This window comes from Lichenostomus cassidix, chromosome 3, assembly GCF_008360975.1.
Source record: "Lichenostomus cassidix isolate B80296 chromosome 3, HeHo_3.0, whole genome shotgun sequence".
NCBI lineage: Eukaryota > Metazoa > Chordata > Aves > Passeriformes > Meliphagidae > Lichenostomus > Lichenostomus cassidix.
Window position 1 is genome coordinate 33159627 of NC_139483.1, and position 20226 is coordinate 33179852.

A 20226-nucleotide genomic window follows, 5' to 3' on the forward strand; every position below is an offset into this window, starting at 1 on the left:
TGTGAGAATATGGCTATAATATGCTTGATTTGCCATTGTTTTTTGGAAGGATCTGGAAGAGGTTTATAACCATGTAACTCCTTTTCAAAAGGTTAACATAATTAAATGCCATTGAAACTCTGCTGTTGCATTGAAAATCAGTGATAGACATTTGCATGACTCATTTTTACACTGAGAACTGGCCTTTCAGGTTACCTAAGTGCTTTTGAAATTTTTAGCTTGTATTATTCATAAAAATACTAACAAAAGAAGTTTTTAACTTAAAATACCCCTGTGGCTGAGTTAAAAGTCTAGACACGGTAACTGTTTCAAAGCCTTGTTCCTGGCAGAAGGCTGGATGTGCTCCATTAATATAAGATTTTGGCTTTGGTCTTGAAAGGATGAATTTTCCTGGCGTATCAAAACTATTTTTCTGCAGTGATATTGACGCTTTGATGCAAAATGTATATTGTGAATGGCTGATTATGGGATGTTATGGGATGTTATGTTAATACAGTGGGTGGAGATATTTTCCTTCTGATATTTGTACCAGAGAAAGGTTGCTAATAGTAATCCAGTGGAGAAGTCTGTTAGTAAAGTGCATGACAATTTTGTTTTTCTTGATTTAAGGCTAAACAACCATGCACTTAATGTTTGCAAAGAAGGATATATATTTTAAACTGTCTTTTCTGCTTGGTAAGACAGTGGCGCAAATGTCACGTAAGGCATAATTCCCGTTAAATTAACAGAATGAATTTATAGAAGTTATTTCCCTAAAACTATAAAAATAACAGAGAAGAATGGACATTATATGAAGTTCGTAGGCTTTTCATGGTGCCACAGAAAGTAGACCATTAGATCTTTCCATCATGTGAAAGGGTAATGAAAAGAAACATCTGCCAACCCATGAAAAAGGATAAAGGTTCAGTTACTATTGTGCTCAATGTGCTGTTACAAGACTGTACTTAGGGCATCCTGGGAGCACTAATGTGTAACTGTGTTATTATGGCAGCTAATGCAAATGTTGGGTAGGAAACAAGGTAGAACTAAAGGTTGGTTTTCTCAGGAGAGACTTGACTTGACTGGAGACACATAAGATTCAGTGCTGTATGAGTATTTTTAAGAAACATAGAAAAGGGATAGCCTGTCTAGATAATAAACTGTCAGCAAAGATGTGCGCAAATATCTCACAGTATTAACCGTAGAATGAATAATGTTGAGATCTAATAATAGTGCTGGTTCTGTGAAAGTGTCAAGTTGTGGTTTCAATAGCAGACAAAAGTAAAAATTGAATGTAAGAAATTACCAAAATAATAAAAAAGAAAGCAATAATTATGCCATTTTCTAAACCTGTGGAGCACTCACACCTTGAGTTCTGTGAACCAGGGCTGCAAAAATATGCAGAGAAGAGAAGACAACATGATCAAAAGTATGGTATTATGTCTGTATAGGAATGGACCACATATCCTATTACTCACTGAGATTAGTGAGGAATAAGTTAGAGATTTGTACCTATAAGTAGTAAAGACAAGATGAATATGGATGAATGTGCAGGTTTTCCTTGAAACAAACAGAACCCCCAAAGCTTAAGGAGAATATTTAGTTGATTGGGCACTAGCTCAAAACATGAATGATGGGAAGATGATCTTTCAACAAATGTATGACTAAACTGTGGAATATGTTATTGCAAAAAACTGTTGATGCCAGATCTTGGGATGGCTTCAAAAATTAATGGGACAAATTCATGCATGAGAGACGCTCTTCATGAGCAATTAAATGCAGAGATATCGCCTCCATCAGAGAAGCTCCACAGCTGAGCTGTAGATGGCCAGAAGCTGTGAGAGCATGGTGAGGCAGCAGTACTGCTCTCACACTCATTCCTAACCATCCACCTGTAGCCACTGCCAGAAGTAAGGTGATGGAGTGAGTTGTTTCTCAGTCTGATGCTGTCAGGTCAGTGTTAACATGTGCTGCTCTGATACTGAGAGACCTAAGTTTCAGTTCAGAGCAGCAATATGAGCATCATGCCACTGAGCAGAGAGATAAGAGGCCCTGTCCTGTAGTTATGATTTGTTATTGTGGTAGGTTTTACAGCTGAGCAACTAAAATGATGAAGTAGAAAGAGGAAACATTTTGGATGATGATGTCAGATTAATGACTGTGGGGTGTTGTAGTTAAAAGCATAAAAGAATTGGATAATGGTGTGTGGACTGTAGTCTCTGCTGCTGGTGGCACCCTGATTCAGAAATTAGGGGAACAGTAGTGATGTACTTGAGTTGAAGATATAGCCACATAAATGCAATGTAAAGACTGGTACAGAGAAAGCACTTTTTGTTTGGTTTAATAGAATCAGTAGAAATTATAAGATCTGATGGGAAAAATAACATGCAATCAAGGAAATTAAAAGACCATTGATAATGCCACCAGGGGGATTGAGACAAGACTTCACAGGCAGCTTGTAATTTTGGTATTTATTAACTTTTGTGTATTTATCTTTGTGAACTTAATGTACTTTTAAGGTAGAGTTTTGTTTCCTGGCAATGAACATTCATTTTAGTGAATGTAGTTCCTCTCTGATTAGATTTCAAGTTTTAGGTGAATAAGCAGAATTTGGCAATTAGATTTTTATCAGATAAGAAAAGGACTGAAGAATGACATGAATGAAAAGGAAAGTAGGACAGAAATGTATTTGAAAACATGGACATAAAGCTCTGGAAAAAGTCATGTTAAAAATTTCTGATATAGTTGGTATTGTTTGTCTGAAAACATGTGTATATTTTCATATTTACCAAGTGCCATATTTACCAAGTATTTACCAAGGAATTGCTAAAATATGCTAGTTTAAAGATTTTTTTTTTCCTTTACCAAAGAACAAAATATTTTTCCTTGTGGTGACTTTTTATGACATTGAATAACTGGCAGGCAGGTGGCGTGGGCATATCAGCATTTGCCTGGCAGAAGATGGAAGTCAGACCACTCTTCTCTTGCCAGATTCTGCCTGGTTAATTGACTCAGTATCAAAATATTTGCTTGCTTTCTCAGATAAAGAAAAGGAAAAAAATAAAAAGAAGTCAGGGTAGAGGAATAAACTAGGTTTAGCCCATCAATTTTTTTTTTCACTTTTTAAGCAGCGTACACAAGGAAATAAATTTAAATCTTAAATGATTTTTCTTTACCAGACAGCCCATATCAAGATCATGTATTGATTACAGCTTGCCTTTTTGTGCTCTGATGCTTTTATTGACTTTTCTCTTCATTGCCCTCTGTTGCAGTACCAAAGTGATTGGATCAGTATATTTTCCCCCTGGGATTACATGAGAAATCTCAGATGCCTTACAGATGCTTGCATTAGGTCTCCAAATATTCAGTGTTCACATAAAATGAACCAGAAATATATAATTTTTAAAGGCAAAGATGAAAGACACTGTGATGAAAATGGTTTTTTGTTCCTGTTGAAATATCTGCAGATCTGTGAAGAAAAGTAGGAGGATCTGTTTAAAGCAGACTTTTCCTCAGAAAAGAAATACGGACATCTGAATGTCCATCGGTTTTCTGCTAGTCTCTGTAAGTCTAATGGGGAGTGCTCATGCTGCCTCTTTTTTCCCCTTTGTTTCCTCAGTTTGGTAGAGAAATACCACTGGGTTGATTCTCTTTTATATTTGGGCTCTTGCACACCAGCACAGAGGAGAGGGTTGCATTTTCATGTCCTTGCATACTCCCAGAGAGGGGAAAATTTCTCCAAGGATAGCAGATATGAACTCCTGAACACCTGAAGTTGTGTGTTTAGTAGAAGCTGCATTTACTCAGGAAATTAGCTTTCCTGTGTTACTTTTGCCCATCAAAGGAAAGAAGTGCTGGTCTTGTAGGTAATCAATGTCATAGAAATTCCGCAGCCAGTGGCATAGCTTTTGTTTTATTGGTAGCTGGGGGAACCTTAATACAATGCCACACTTTGAAATGAAAGAGGAGGGAGGAGGCGTGTGAGAGGTGCATGTCTGGAGAACACAGGCTGGAGCCTTTGGGATGCTGCTGAGGATGTGACATTTCTAGGTCAGTAATCACTCTGGTTTTCTTCAGTGTAAGCTAATACTTGCCTCCTTTAGTCTTATATAAGCTAGGCATAAATCTTCCATTTTAGTATGTCAGCATTTCTCAGTTCTTAATATCTTTGCTTCACACTGTTTCTGTGAAGTAGGTAAGCACGAGTCTATAGATACAGAGTGGGGGAATATAGTGAATTGTTGAAGCAATTGCTTCCTATGTGCAGGAATGAAAAAGTTAATTAGATTACAACAGTATCATGGTAAAGCAGTCTTATCCTCATTTAAATGTCTTTTAATCAACCCTTTGCCTTTTTTTTTCCTGATTGTAAATCAGGGCCAAAGAAGAATGTAGGTAATGGGTACTCATATTTTGCAGAAATACTTCTCCAAATGTCCCTTAAGTGGCACTTAATGCTATGGTTTGGTTGACAAGGTGGTCAAAGGTTGGACTCAATGATCTTGGACGTCTTTTCCAACCTTAATGATTCTGTGATTCTCTTCTATGATAACTGACATAATCAAAACGTAATGGGAAATCCTGTTAGACTACCCAACTGTTAAGACAACAGATTTTGGATTCCTGGAGTTTTTAGAGAAAACAAGTCAGCCTGCTTCTCTTAGCAGTTCTAAAAATCATCTTTGTGGTGTCCTACATGCCACATGGTGGGAAAAAACAACTGCAGCTGGAAGCTTAAGAAAGGTCCTGTTGGAAGATTGCCTCAAGTCCCATTTAATGCTGCTATGGCAGATCAGCCTGCACTTCCCAGTAAGGAAAGTGCAGCAATAGGGCAGCTGTGCAGCGCTGGAATAAGTGCTGGAGCTTTCCATTGCTCCTTGGAGTACGTGGTGACCCTCCACACTGGTGGGAGACAATGATTACCTCTTGGTCTCCGCTCCAATGAGAACAGAAAATCAGCGTGAGCTGAATGAGTGGTGTGAAACACCATTATTTCTTTCCTGTTCAGAGTGCCCCAAGCAGCAAGGATTGGATTGCTGTCTTGAAGTAATTTAGCGCTACACCCAATGAAACATCCAAGTGTGCATTTAACTATAAGCAAGCAAATAATCCCACTGGAATCACTCAAGGGCCCTGTGCTCAAATGCTTCGCTGGAGTGGGACCTGAGCTTGCAGATGGCTGGTTGGAATGTCCTGTGTGGGCCTCACATTTAGGACTAACAACTTAAACGGTGCATAGGCTCTGAACAGCTGAAAGGATATGCTAATTTTTGCAGCATTTCTTAATTTTCAGTATTTTATTCAAATTGCTAGTGTTTGAGTAACTAATACAAAACCCACTGATGCAGGGGCACCATGAAGCTATTAGAATTTTTTCTCCTACTTCTTTATTTCCATTTCAAAGATATTAATGGTAGTGGCCACTGCAAAATGAGTTCCCTTCAGTGCTGTGTGAGCTCCCCTATGACCCTCTGGAGCTGATTTTCCTGATGGTGAAAGACAAAGAACCTGAGTGACTACTAATCACTTGGTAGGGAGCACTGCAGATTCAGGCAGCACAGGCAGTGGTGGCAGCAGTGCTCACTGCAAGAGTTTTAAAGGGTGGAACTGGCAGCCTATTAATTTAATCAGGCTGCAGCCAGGTGCTGTGCCTGCCCTCTGGTACAAGAGCGACCTGTTCCTGTCTGCCACTCAAACTGACAAGCTGTTTCCCTAGTAATTAATTCATTATAAAGCAATGAGTTTGTTAAAGAGGTATATGGTACTCTAAAGATGGAGGAGGAAACTGCTAACAACAATAACAAAAAAATATTATTTGAACTTTAGGAAGACATAGTGGGAATATATTTATTTCTTCTATTTTCACTTCTGGATAAACAAAAATACATAATATTAATAACTAGGTATAGCTGATCTTATAGTCTGTTCTTTTGATACAGTTTTCAGTGTTTATCCAACTAAAACAATTAAAATTAATGTGGATTAAAACAGTGATTTTTTAAAAAATTATGAGATGTTTTCCTAAGATTTTAAATTTTATAGTTTTTCTCTTTTACGGGATAGGTTTATTTGTCAAATATTCCTGGGAAAACTTATTTTTAACTTAGAATATTTTAGATGCAATATTATGGCTTTTTAGTATTGCACTTTTTCTTATTATTCTTCTTTACTTTTGCTTCTCTCTTCTACTTTTCCTCCTTTTCAGGAAGCAAAATTTAAAAAAAAAATTAACCTAAAATCTGTGGGAACATTCATCAAAAATCAGAAAAATAACTCAGAAAAGCAGCAAATCCTTTTAAAACATAGCTCCAAACACAGGTGTTTCAACCAGCTCTAGTTACAGTTTTGACTAAATTTGCTCTGTAGGTCATATTTGAAAGATAGGCTTTAGCAAAGAACAGGTTATCTTAAAGATGAAAAAGATCAAAAGAACTGTTCAGGCGGTAGGAACTCCAGTATGGGAGCAGTGTTAGGCTTAGCAAGCAGAAATGGGATGGAAATGTGCATTCAATGCCTCTTCTTCAGGGGAGGAAGGAGGAGAGGAATTGTACAGACTTGCTTGCTGCAGTTAGGAGCTGTAAAAATCAGCTGGCTGAAACACAAGCTCTTGTAAACTGAGGTTACAGTTCAAGGTGCTTATTCACTCCAGCTGGGAATCTGTCCCAAGGAAGAATAACTTCAGCATGGTCTTTCTTAGGAAGGCATTGGAAATACCTGACTGTGAGAGTGCAGTCAGTGTGTGAACAGGAGTGTTTTCAGTTTGTCACTGGCCAAGGTGAAACACTCAGTTGAGGATAACTGGAATGGCTAAGCCCCTGGAGCCAGTTTTTAGGGCATGACCATTGGAGAGCCTTTTAGTAAACCCCATGTGTTTTGCTGACCCATAATACACTTTTTCTGTTCATTTCCAGATCAACTGCTGGTCCTGCTCCACCCCTTTCTATCCCTGTTACATTTAATCTGCCTGAGTACAGTTCACTGCCCCAGCTGTATTGATTCTTAGAGAAGATTTCAGCAGAAGCTAAAAAAGGAAGCACAGACTGCTCCCTTCTTTCTTCTTTGACTGATGCTTTCTTTTACCCTCCATGACAAAGTGATAGATGTACTTAGTTAACTTTCTGCAAAATCATTAATGCCACCCTTCCCGGTTGGCTTCCCAGGTATTGGTTAAATAGCTGTCATGTGTTTGTTACCTGAGACACTGCAATACTCTATAATCACACCATTCATTTTCTTCCGAGGCTGGTCCTACAGAACTGGTTTGAAATGCATAGCTAAGGGAGATAAAAACTAGCACTCTTTCAAGCAATCAGATTTTTCCTGGTTTTGCCTTAGATTCAAGCTGCATACTGATGAAAGTTCACTTGGGAAAGCTGAAGTAAGTGTTCCAATGAGACTCTTCTGATTGTAATTCTATATCCCTCTCTCACCCCCAGTGATTAGAGTCTACAGGAAAACAATTCACAACTACCTCCCCAATCCCCTGAGCCCACTGGGCCTGCTGTATAAGTGACTGCTCACCAAAAGAAGGTCATCTGGTGTGATCCCTGATGTCTCCACTGAATTTCACCTTCACTCCTTCAATCCCCCTTGAATTCTGACATTTAATAAGTGCTACGGTTAATGCTTTCCCAAAGCTTATTATCCTGAGAAGGGGTGACAGTCTCAGTCCTAAAACTGGAAATTTTAGACAATTCCAATCACACCAGTCTCCACAGATGTATCTTCATCATTATTAAGGATATGCCTTCTTATTCATCTGACTTTTGTAGATTACAAAGGCTTGTATTACTCCATATTTTTTCTCAGTGATGATTTTCTTTAATAATCAAAGCATCTCTTGCAGTTTTGATAAGCTAAACAATCATGAGTTCTTTAAGATTCTCTTTGTATGATATTTTCTACAACCCTAAAATGTACTGGTGGATCCTTTTCTGTACCTTCATTCTGTCAACATCACTTGAAAAGTATGGAAAATCTTACCCAGCTTTACAACCAGCCTACAAAGTTAGTGGACAAAGATAAAAATCTGCTATTTCTCTTTAGTCCTACCCTCTTTGTTTAGTAAAGACAACAGACTGCTTTCATCACAGTGTGAGCTCATTTACTCCAGTTCCTAAAACTCTTTTCAGTCTTGTGGAGATAGAGGAGAGCCATTTTTGTGTTAGTATGTAGAAATCCTGTGTTCAAATGAATTCAGCTATCCAGGTCCTAATTGTTTTTATTTATTTTTATCTAATTTTGTTATTATCTTGTAATTGTTTATTGTCGACTAGTCCAACTACTCCTCCCAACTTTTTGCAGCAAACAGCACTCAGTCTACTATGAATCTGGTGAATATTCAGCAAAAATTCTTAATTTCATGAGGATTTCTCTCTAGCAATTATTTTTTGAATGATGCCAATTACAGAATTACAAATCCATGAAAGATGTATGTCATTGACAGTGATTAACAATAAAAGTCAGAAGCATCATAGCACGGCTTCAGTTGCCTGGCACATGTGTGGTGTTCCATAGCTTGAAGAGTACAAAATGTTTGAAAATTTGTGCAACCTTCCTGGCTTTACCATGACTGTGGTGCCTGTGAAAGAAATTGCACAAGGAGAAGCTCTGGTCTGAGAGATGGGGAGAGAAGAACTGTCTGAAATTACACAGAGGCAAAAGCAGGGTCCTGCACCTGGGGAGGAACAACACTGGGCATGGTACAGATCGGGGACTTTTGCATGGGTGGGAAAAAAGCACTAAGATCTGGTCATATGTAAAGATAAAATTCAAAAGTAGTTCCACAGGTGTTTTGTTGCTTTGTATTAGTAAATTCTGCAAGGCCAAACACTGCAAACATGTATATTTCTAGCCAAACTTGCTTATATTTTTTTGACATAGACTGTTGACTAAATCCAAGGCTAAGTGGACCTAGTGGCACTGAGACTTCTCAGAGAAGTTTAGAAAGCAAGGGGATCTCACTGAAGCTCGTAACACAACATGAAGGACCACAACCTGATTATGTTGGAATCCACTGTAATACATCATAGAGTTGGTGCTTACATACTGAATTGGCAGTGTTTAGGTATTAGCAATAAAACAAATCATAATCATCCACATAATCTGTCCTATTTCTTGTGTCTGCCCAAGAACCTTCTCTCAAATGCTCTGCTATAGGTGGTCAGACTCTGTTCTTAGACCTACTGGTGCAAATTCTTTACATTTCTGTTGATGAGCATTATGCCAGAATTTCTCAGATAATTTCTGGTGCATCACATTCAGTGCTCTGCATTCACATCACAGTTTGAGGTTGCATCTACATTAACCAGTTGATGGGATAGAAATTTGCATGCTTTTAAAAATTGCATTTCAACTTTTTTTTTAAACATTTGCTTTTTAGTAAAAATGGTCTGAAAGTTTATAAGTGAGAAGTGTTTTGTACCAAAAAATTCCCTATTCTCTTCCCCTACTCCTAAATATTTGACAGCAAGTTTTGCAGTTTCTATGGCTCTTGGTAGAGGTCTTCATCTTGACTCCTAGCCCCTAAACCAGAAAAATTAAAATAGTGATTTAAATAAGCAGATTCAAAGCAACTTTATTTTTTACCTTACCAGTTTTCAAAAGTATGATCCTGATTGTGAATTTTTTTTTTTTTTTAATGAACATACAGTGAGGACCCACACCTGTGAATAAAGGCTGCATGCATATTTTAGGGAACAGCGGCTCTGTTTTCCTATTTGAGTGGTACAGGGCTGGAACTTTTGTACAGGATAGATACGAGCCTTGTTTCTTATTGTACTATAAACTTCTTGCCTATAGTGTTGTAAAGGAATTTATAACATCAGGCTAATTCCTGTGGGTGAAAAATAGATTCAACACCTAATGTTAGAGATTGGTATATGAAAACCTGGGGCTATACTTTACACTGTATCTTTCACAGTCATTTTGCTTTTGTTTTTTCTCTCCAAGTTTTCTGTGCCATTCTGTTCTGTCTTCTTCCTTTCAGTGTATTCCTTCTGCAGCATCTGGGTGTTCAGTCCCTGGCAGCTCCTGAATGTCATTGCTTTGAAAGAACTGAATCCCCTTAATTTTATTTCACCTCCTCTCTCATAGAGGGTGACAGACGACAAATACAGTGAGGGGAAAGAGCAGCGTGAACATTAGTATGAGTGTGAGCACCCCATGGCTTGCTGAGAATAATATTGCCTTTGCTTTGTTAAAAATATAATTTGTAAATGCAAAATACAGAGGTATCTCACATAACAGATGCAATAAATTGGTGTACTGCCTAATGAACAAAGTTTTCTCACTTTGATTCTTGCATTCTCCTTCCATTCCCTAACCAATGTTCAAATTCAGCCATTCAGATCACATATGTAGCATGGCATACATAAAGCAAGTAAAGGATCTCCAAGACCTATGTGATGCTCTAAATGTAACCACAATGGTTCCCCACTTTGCACCATTCCTTTCAATTGGACTTGAGCTGTTATACCATCATTGCTCCTGAAGTGTCATATTCCACATAGGTTTCTCAGTGGAGTGTCTCTTGCCAGCACTTGTCTGTGTCTTTCAAAGGAGTTTTTACTGCTGGTCTCTGTCTTGTCCTCCCACCTGTTCGAGTGGATGCCCATTGTCAAGTCAGAGATGTCACACTGCTTGCTGTTACCTTGTGGCTCTGCTGAGCTCTGGTGTGCACTTTCCACTTCCAAAGTGTGCAAGGAGAGCAGCTTTGAATAGTGAGCACCTGGCTACCATTTCACTTTGGGCTGCAGTCCTTGCCCCCTTTTCTTGACACTATCTCCAGCACACTTCCCTTTCTAACAGGTTTAAATTTCTGGTTTGAGACTTTGATAAAGATCCTTTTCAAAATGTTTTTTGCACATTGTAGAATGAAATAAAATAACACTGTGTCAGTGCTGCATATTTTGCAAGGATATTCCACTTACAGATTGTGCTGAAGGTGTTGTTGGCAATCTTAATAAAAATTCTGAGTGATCCGGGCTGCTCAGCTACTGGACCTGGGGGATTGGAGCAGATGCCTACCTTGGAGAGCACCTCAGGTCTTTTAACCAGAAGAAGCAGCAGCTGCATTTGCTGGGAGCTTTGCAATATGTTGCCTGTGCTACCTTTATCCTAGATGGAAAGGATTTATTTTTCCATTGTGAGTTAGTGATCTAATTTTTTATTAACCCAAATGAGAAAGGAATTTATTGTTTTCTGTAGCAAAATCTACTAATTTTTAGCATCTATAGCATCTATTGTGCTACATGTCAAGCAAACTTTTTTGCATTCTAGTTACTGACAAAGGGCAAAGAGCTATTATATGAATTCTCTTGAATTGTTCCTTTAATTCTCCTCCGCCTATTCTGAAATGTAGTTGGAAGGTATGTAAGGATGTTTAACTGAATTTTGTTCTTTTCTTGTTAAAAACAAAACAAAACAAAAAACCAAACATGGAAAAAACTCAAAATATGCAAGATGATGTGACTCCTCATCTTACTGTACAGTTTGGTCCCATTGGAAAAATTAAAATTAATATGTTAGTGCAGAACCTGTGGTTATGCCCAAGAAAGGAGTACGTACAAGTTGCTCCAAACCGTAGAGCAAAACGTTGAGAAAAAGTCAGAACAGAGAAATTTTTGATATTGTTTGAGTTTGTCTCTACAGATTTTAAATTGCAATGACAGGGTGTGTCCTGGGTGTTTCCTCCCCACTGTGAGTTGCTCTGTAAATGGATTAGATACATGTATTCTTTTGATATGTGAAGTGGAGTCTCCAGCATCTTTCCATTATGGAGATGATGGAAGTCTTGGATGTGTGTTTTACTTGGCTACGAGCACCAGTGCTCTTGAAAAGATATATTTTAGTGAGCAGGACTACAGCTTGAAACATTTTACCTTTTATCTGAAGCACTCATGGTAATTATTGCTTTGCATTATTATCTTATTATCTGGCTATTTATAATTTTAAATGGAAGATGTTTTTGTGACCAGGTCTGATGCCGAAATGGAGCTGGGCAAAAGCACAAAGAACTTCGCTTCAAAAGAAATCTTATTTCTAAGTCATATATATGTAGGACCCTTTAGGAACTCAGGGCAATATTTTCCCCTGTAGTCAAATCTTCAGTGATCTATGTGCATGATACAATTTCTTTTGGACGTAGAAGCATATATTTCTCTTAAAAAAAAAATAGTGTTTGATAGTATCTAGAGGCTGAAATCAGAATTGGACTTTTGTGGTGTACAATACATAGCTATGTTATGACATGATGGATTCTGCTTCAAAGAATTAACAGCACTGAAGGGAAGATGGGAATCTCAGTTAATCTCAGCTGTAGGGAAAAGTGCTATTTTAAAAGGTTTCTGAACCATTTCAGCTTTTAATGTCCCAGTATTACTTGTCTTATCAGTGATAAATGGTAGTACTTCATACGTTTGCAAAAGGACGGCTTACAGACCTTGCTTTATTCATTTGTATTTTCAGAGTGATGGATTATGATATGAGTCCTTCAATGTTTAGTGTCAGAACAAACACTGAATTCAACCTTTTTAACAGAGAGATATGTGCTAAGTACAAAGAGCCAACTAAACCATTGGTAGGAAACCTATTCAGTGTTTAATACTTTGCAGTTATGCTTCTCATGCAGAAAAATCTCACTGACCTCGGGGAGAAATAATTATTTATGGGAATAAGGTTATTGTGCTAGTATAAAAGAAGATTTACCTTCAAAAATATAGAGTTCATAAATATGCTTCTCCAAAAGAGTAACATTCTGGGCATTCTTTGTTTTGAACAATAGGCATAAACTAAAATTGCTGACATTTTTTTGAAATAGAAAATTTTTCTGAATTATACGAAAAATTAAAAAACAAATACAGACATGATAAATAAAGTGTATTTTAAATCATTAGATTACACTGTGGAAAGTATTTATAATGAACTTCTGAGGTGCTGCCAGCTTTGTGCTAATTGGACAATCTTACTTCTCCATTAAATAGACAGATGGATGAAGCAATTCATAAACCACCCATTCTTATTGGCAGTAGTTGGTGTATCAATCAATACCTGCCCACTGGAGAATAGAAATCTAAATATTAATACAACATTCAGACATATAAACATCTGCATCACAGTCCTGTTGACAAAAGGTAGTTTTATAAACTGCACTTACTAGAATTAAATCTGCAAATATTCAATTCAAAGTGTCATTTTGGTTGTCTTTAAATCAGTGCAGAACAGGAAAAGAATGTAACTAAGCTACTAATGGTGTCATTGGCAAAATTTAAGTGTTAAGCTGCTGCAAAGCAAAATATTAACTGCATGGCATGTGTGATCCTGCTCCTCAGTGACTAGAGATAATAGTATTCACAGAATTCCTGTTCTGTCTACTGTTCTGGCCAGTAGACAGTGTTAAAAAACGTCGTATATCAAACCTTGATTGGCAGGTCTCAAAGTTGACTTTAGTTCCTAGTGCAATTGGTAGTAAGTCAGATGTCTCATACTGAAAAATTCCCCAAGGGTGAGAAAAGGAGCCACAACGTCTTGTAAATATTTTGTCAAGGAAAACTGTCAAAGAGAGATCAGATACTACAAAACATGTACCTGCTTCCAAAAATTAAGTGTGAGAGAAAACCAGAATGGCATATACATATGATACCCTATATTAGCAAAAAGATTTTACGCTGAACCAGAACTATACAGGATAAAATGGTCATTTGTTCACTGCTAGTAATATCTGCAACCTTTAGTAAACATTGGACCACTATTAAAGAGATAACAAATGCCATATTCTAAAAACATTCAAGAAATCAATACTGTCACAATGATTTAACCATATATTATCTGTTCCATGAGTGCATTATTTTAAAATTATTTTCGTTTCCAACATTACAGGCAATAGCAAGACAAATGTCAGGCACAAGCATGTTTGGGTGAGAATCACCTGCAGAGAGGGCTAAATTGAGCAATATGCATTCAATACATATTTCTTAAAATAAAGCCTAAGTGAAACCTAGACTAACCTGCTGAAGATTGAAGACTGAATATTCTCCTAGAGAATGGAGTTACATCACCATAGAATTATTTATATGACAGGTTAGATGATAATATTTTAGTAGCAGCCACTGTACTTCATATTGTTGTTGTGAGTAAGAATTCAATTATTTAAAAAGTTCTGTAAGTTTTTGTTTCTTTTTTGAAGATTAACACAGTTCTAGGAGATCAGAAACTTTTTGGATTTTGTATTGGATGATTGATTACAGGAATTTTTGATTAATTCTGTATATCACAGCTTAAGTTTCGACATTAAAAAAACAAGTTTGTTTTATTTCACAGGACACTCGAGTGATTTATTCACATCTAAGTATAAGGGAGCTTTGAAAATCATGCAGTGAGGTCTCTCCAATCCTTCAGTCTGTGCATCTCCTCTGTACAGCAAGCAATGATCTTCTGCACAAGAACTTAATGGGCATTGAAAATGGCCTATCAGCAAAGCCATATTTTTGTATAACTGAGATGAACCAGGGTCAAAATCAGTGGTAGTCAGCCCTGGCAAAGGAAGTACATCACTATGAGAAATAAGCTCAAATCACATAGTGAGTTGCACTGAAAAAAAATTAGCTCTTGGAACCAGAATGTATCATCTAATTGTGGATTTTTTTTTAATATATTGGTCATGAAAACCTGAAGATAACAATTTGGAAGATGGAGAGGTTATATGTGAATGCTTTTGCAGTTCTTTTTAGATGTGCATAAGATGCTGGGATTCAGAATTCTCTGATTTTTACTGTGAAGTAGGGTAAATACTCAGGAAAATATTCTGAGAGAAAAACTTTGTTTTATACATAGATTTCTTTTAATCAGTTTTAGAGTTATGCTTATCATGCTTGAGTGTGGATTCAGGTAGGCTTGGGCAAATAAAGCCAGACTAAGTTTTGGAAGTGTTTGTGGATATGTAAACATTTGTTGCAGAGCTTGAAGTTGTTTATTAGATAGCTCATTGAATGAGAAAAAGTTCATTTTACATTCCACCCCAATGAAGATGCAGCCATATCCTCTTTGGTGTCCTATAGCAGTTGCTTTATGATCAAAACAGATATTACAGGTCTTGGGAGTTATATCAAGTCCCTGCAGATGCTTTGTTGTGGTATGTCAGAGCTGGGGGGAATCCTGTTGTTCCAGGAGAGAAACCCTTCCAGTGTGACCATGTTTCCTCTACTGACTGTGGCTGCAGCGCAGGCTGTGCAGGTAACAAGGGGCGATGTCCCTGGGACACGTGGGACTAATGAATCTCCTAGAAGAAAGTAAAAAGAAACAATTGCAAGGGTGAGGCTATCCTTTTTTTATTGGAGTTTCCTTTGGAGCCTAGGCAGAAGCATGCTCTTGGCCAGGCTGATCAAATACAGAAATCAAACCATCCGCAGAGGTGCTTTACTTTTCTGTGTGGTCTGTGTCAAAAATTGAATACCAAAAAGAGTGTGGGTTTTTTTCTGCATCTAGCATACAAATTTAAACTGCTGGAAATGCCACACAAAAAAAGGTGAGGCCTGCCCCTTTTTCCAGCCTTTCTCTTGCAAAGGGTTTGCAGCCTGGTATTCTCCATTGCAGCAGGACTGTTGTCACAGCAAACTGGGCAAATAGCTGCTCTGGAGAATTTTCAGCTTCCTTCATGTTCTTGGTGCTTCTCTGCCATGATTTTTCTGGTGGAAAAAGAGATGCAGGTGTTTTTCACTTGTCATCAAGGAGAGGGAGTGATTGAGTTTGGCTTTGCCTGGACCAGGATCACAGTCCCCAGTTCTGTAGGACTTGGAGGCCTATAATTTCTGGAGGGGAGGTCATGTGAAGCATGTTTGAAAAAGGGTGCCAAGAGTGCCATACTTCGATCTGGAAAAGTGTTACTTGGCTTACTTAAGGATCTTAACTTCCAGGAATCTTAGCAAATGTTTTTGTTTATACTCTCCCTCATGACATGCTCCATTTTACAGGGGTATTTCTCCTAGGATGTAGGAGATAAGCTCCTAGTTTCCCCTCTTCGGGATTTTCAACCCTTCTCATGCTTCAAATTAAAGAATGTTCTGAATCAGACCATTCTGACATCTGCTCTTCTTTTTTTTATGCAATTCTGAAGCATTCTTTAGGCTGCACTAACATGGAGGACATGAGTTTACACACTGCTAGGAAAAGCAGAAAATCAACATTTCTCAAAATAGGAAAGTATTCTGACCTTTTGAATATTGGGTGAAAAGAGAATCTAATTTTCTGAAGCAGAAGTTGAACAATTTGATGTCAATTCTTACAGGGTTGGAAGAAAGGGCAAGCAGAAAAAAAGTAAAGTGTAAGACTTGAGAGGAGCAAAGTTAGGTGCTGACATGTCTCCAGAGTAAGATGAGAAATTTTGTAAATGCCTGTATCAGTTGATTGTGGACACAGATGCTCACAGAAATCTTTAAGCACAAATTCTGCCTCCAGTGAATTGTTATACCTCTGCTAGAATTCATAATATTTGTGCTTATGGGGTTTTCAGTATTTCCTTTTTGGGAGGCTTTAATAACTGCCTTTTCCATACCCCTAGGAAACATCAAAAGTTATTTATTACAGCCTAGGAAATGCTGAGGCCTGTGGCTGGAAGACTTAAACATTTGTATTTATTACCATTTATCTAGCCACAATATTAATGTTAAAGTACAAAGTAACCAAGAAGCTACAGAATAAGAAAGCACTGGAGTCCTTAAGATCAGTTTACTCAAGCAGAATACGTCCCTGGACAAAGGGACACTGATTTCTGACCAGCAATTTAATCCCAATTTTGAAGGATGCAGTAGGAATTAATGGATACATAGCCTATGGATAAAGGAAGGAATTTATCCCTGGATAGCAGTTACGTTTGCTACACCGAATATTGCAGCTTGTGAAATCCAGTCCTTGCAACTCAAGTGCAAATATTAATATTTAGTTTTAAATATTTTTCAGTGTTACCTAGTAACAGAAGACACAAAGCTCTCTGCTATGATCCGATTATTTTGACTATTAGAGAGATGCCTGTGCCCAATTAAGGTGCAAATGAGACCATATGCTGAAGCCAATAGTAAGGATTTTATTTAACAGGAAACGTGAGGTCAAAAGAGACAGAAAGAAATAGAAAAGAAGGAGGGAGGGGAGAGAAAGAGGGTGTCAGAGAGACAGATTAATTAGAAAGACAGCCACTGCCCCTGTGGATCCCACAGCATCCTGCTGGTCCTTCTTCACTCTGGTCATCTTGGTGGTGAGGTCCTATGAAATCTAGACTTCCATGAGTTTATGTACATCCAGGTTCACATGGGGATGCCAAGCACCTCCCTTTTGGGGGGCACTTTTACCCTGTCTTTTGCGAGACTGGGTCTGTTGGAACACTGGATCATGTGCAGTCCTCAGGTGGAACACCTTGGGAATGAGGCAGTGGGCTTATGGCTTCTCCCTGCCAGACCCAGCTGGAGCTGATTTTCAGGACAGCTGCTGAGTTGGCTTTCCTTGTGGATTCATTTTTCTCCCCCCAGCCCTGTTAATTCTCCTTAGACCTGAGATAATTGGATCATAGTATGACATTTATTTTATCTCAAGTTCCTGTCAGGTGGCTTAACTCACAGTCCAAATTCCTGGAATCCAGGAGGCATATTTGGGGGCTAGTGGTTTGGTGGTTGCAAATGAGCAGTTGCTTCTTTATAGAGTTTGCTATAGTGGGCAAAGTCCTTTGGTGATCTTAGCAATATTTGAACCATTAACAGTTCATACTCTCCCATAAAATTTAAATGCAATCTTTTATGCAATTATAACCATTTATAATTCATCTTTTATGCAATTATCAACATTTATAATTCATAAAGTACAACTTGTAATTAACCACTTAAACAGCGAAATAATTACTTAATACAAGGAATAAAAAAAAGATAAAAGTGTAGAAAGAAGAAAGTCATTAAATAACTATGAATACATTTAAGATGGAAATTAATTAAAGGCTTTTTTTTTTTCTGGGAGAAAAGTAATTCTGGACTAGCTTCCCAAAAGGACAGCTGTGGCAGCCCACCTACAATTATTTTAAGAGCTTTCCAAGATTATTACTCAAATAACTTGGCTGCAGAAAATAGCAGAGGAATGATCTTTTATCTGTTAGAGTTCCTTGTCAAACCTATAATCTGTGTGTTTTGTTTCTTTACAAGTGCTTCACACCAATACATGACTAGAAGAATAATACAGAATTACATGTGCTAAATAGAGCATTTAGACAAGGCTTTACTAACTAGGTTTCTTTACAAAACTTGTTAGTGTCATATTGCTTTCAGGAGATTAAATGTCTTCTTTTCTTGTAGAACAATACCTATTTAGTTAGATCTATTTGGCATTTATTGCATTGTATTTTCCTTTTTCTAACTACGTCTGAAGAGAATAAATCATTTCCCTTTGTTCTCTCATGCACAAAGCTTTCAAAAATAGAAAGAAAAGAGTACCATCAGAAAATGAAATAGAGTTCACCTTCAAAGTATCGCATGTGACTGAAAATATAATAATTCCATTTCATGGAGTGATGTATTTTCAATGCTTTTTCTATCTGCAGATTTATTGTCATGTCAGAAAAGTAACTTGAAATCTACAGCAAGGAAAAAGAGGGAAGATATCTCTACTTCCTTGTGGAACATATTATTACCAGTACCTTGAGTCTGTAGATTATTGGTTTGTTGGATGCAGCACAAAGATTTTCTTTGAACTGTGACCTTTTGAGTTTCAAAAAGTCTGAATCAACAAATAATCCTCTCCAACCATACAAATGCAAATGATATCTGTTTAGAAGAGCTCATTGGCCTTGAAGCCCAACTAGCTCAACAGAACCAGTGCATTTCTAAAATACAGATGCATGGATTTGAATCCCTGAGTATGATATATATTGCACCGCTTTGGAAACACTTGGGCTAGACAAAAAAGTAAAGAGAAATACCCTTTCATTTTCACTTTCAAGGAGTTCAGTGAGATAACTAAGTTTATCAGAGGAACTGGGAAGACAATGTTATCCATTCTGCATGATACCTTTCAAGCCACAATTAGATAACTGGCAGTCATTCTGATACCATGCATTAAACCACATATGCCCCAAATCTTATCTGAATTTATACTAAAATTAGTCCTTTTGGCAAGGTCAGAGAAATTCATGTGCAAAAACGTGCAGTTTGAAAACCATCTATGTAATTCTGAAAGGCCTATTCAATCTGGAAATCTATCTAAAAGTGTGATTTGTGCTGAACGAAACATTCACAGTTTAATGTAAAACCCAGTGAAGTCGCTGGAAACTGAATGCATGCAATGATTGCATTTCTAACTTCTAGTGCCTCCCGTCCTAAAATAATTTTTAGGTAGGTTGAAAAGAGGTATGCTGGGTCTTTCTAGGTGCTGAGGTTGGTGAAATATGGTTGAGGCTTTTAACTTTTAGAGAGACTTGATTACCTTTGTAGACATGACAATTTTGAAATTTGCATAACTAACTCTATTTGCTCATTACTAGTTCTCTTTTATTACTTTGATTGCAGCTATAAACCCAGCAATCAATTATTTCACAGCAATCACCCTCCTCTGGAAGAAAATCTTCCTAAGAACAGGGCTGGTGGCACAGCAAAGGTACTGGTGGTATGAGAATGAGTCTAAACTGCACAGTGCTGAGAAGTCCAGAGGTGCCCTACAAAGCTCTGGTCACAAGGGTACAGTAGCTGGTCTACATAGTATTTTGGACCTGATGATAGCCTGAGAAGAGAGCTTCCCTAGAATCTAATAGTGATAACTAGATAGGGGAAATTCATAGGGACTGCAGAAGGGATTACATTTAGTCCAAAAACTATCTTGAGGACTCAAGTAAGGCTTAAATGTTACAAATACTTTAAATGAGATATCTGTGTTGGACTATAGGAGTTGACTGATGTTCTGAAAACAAAGGAAAATCTTTAAAATAACAAAATAATTGTAAGAATGATACTGATGTTATGGAACCCTTACTTCACATTTTGAGGGTAATGAGACATTTTCCTTTCATTAAAAAAAAAAAAAGAGAAAGTATTTTCTAAATTATCAACGAATGTGAGTTGTCCTTCACTGAGTGGCAAACTGCAGCTTCAGCTTTGTAATTATATATCAACATGCTATACCCTTCACTGGTTGATCTAATATGATAAGTGAATTAAGGAAATTAATGTTAGGAATAAATAATATGCAAGTAATATTATAAGAAATCCTCTAATAATATTAGCA